Raw genomic sequence first — 1,099 nt, 5'->3', positions numbered from 1 at the left:
AACAACAACAACAACAACAACGTTCTGGAAGACGGTTTGGTGCTTCCTGATAAAGCTGAACATAGAAATTCCATATGACCCAGCTATTCTTGGAATAGCTACTTGGACTAGACACCGAGAAAATGAGAACTGAGCATAAATGGAGATTTGTACACCAATGTTCATAGCACATTATTCACCATCACAAGAACATGGAAACAGCCCAAATGTCCAACCACAAATGAATGGATTGAGAAATTATGGTACATTCATACGGTAGGATACTATGCATCACCTGAGGGAATTAATTTTGTAAATTATTACCTAATTTACGATCGACTGGAAAGCATTATGCTGAGTGAACTAACTCAGTCCCACAAAGATAAATACTGTGTTTATTGTAGAATGTGTATAAAGATCTAAGGGGGATGGGAGAGGTGGAAGCAGAGGGATGAGGATGTGCAGGGGGAAGGGGGATTAATAATGGGGTTGTAGAATTTGATGGGTGAGAGGATGAGGGATATTGAAAGACTCTGTTCTTGAAAACAATGTATTCAAATTTTGTAAATAAACTAGTAGAAAATCTAAAATAAAGTTATTTTTTTATTACTGATCTCTGAAAATTTGTTACAGCAATAAGAAAATTGATGCACTATGCTTGTAGTTCACAACGTACTCTATTCAAACAAAAGCTACAGTGGTCAGCGATTCCCCCCCCCCTTTTATTATACCAGTTTACTTACAAAATTCGAATACATTGTTTTTCACACCAGTTCCTTCCCATTTTCTAACCCCACCCATCCATCAAATTGTGTAACTCCATGATTAATTCTCCCCCCTCTGCACATCCTTAGCCCTCTGTTTCCACCCTCCTCCCACCTTGAATCCTCATACTCATTCTACAAAAAGGTTTTATACAGTGTTTGTCCTTATAAGACTGAGTTAGTTCAGTCAGCATAATGCTCTCCAGTCCCTCCCAAGTTAGGAAATAATTTACAAAATTATAGCTCCTGTATGTTGTGTAGTATTCCATTGTGTGAATGTACAATAATTTCTCAATCCATTTGATTGTGGTTGGACATGTGGGTTGTTTCCATGTTCTTGCTATGGTGAATAACGC

Source organism: Elephantulus edwardii, unplaced genomic scaffold, assembly GCF_000299155.1.
Source record: "Elephantulus edwardii isolate Elephantulus edwardi_28Jun2011 unplaced genomic scaffold, EleEdw1.0 scaffold00070, whole genome shotgun sequence".
NCBI lineage: Eukaryota > Metazoa > Chordata > Mammalia > Macroscelidea > Macroscelididae > Elephantulus > Elephantulus edwardii.
The sequence above is the reverse complement of the archived record's forward strand: the minus strand, read 5'-3'. Positions refer to the sequence as shown.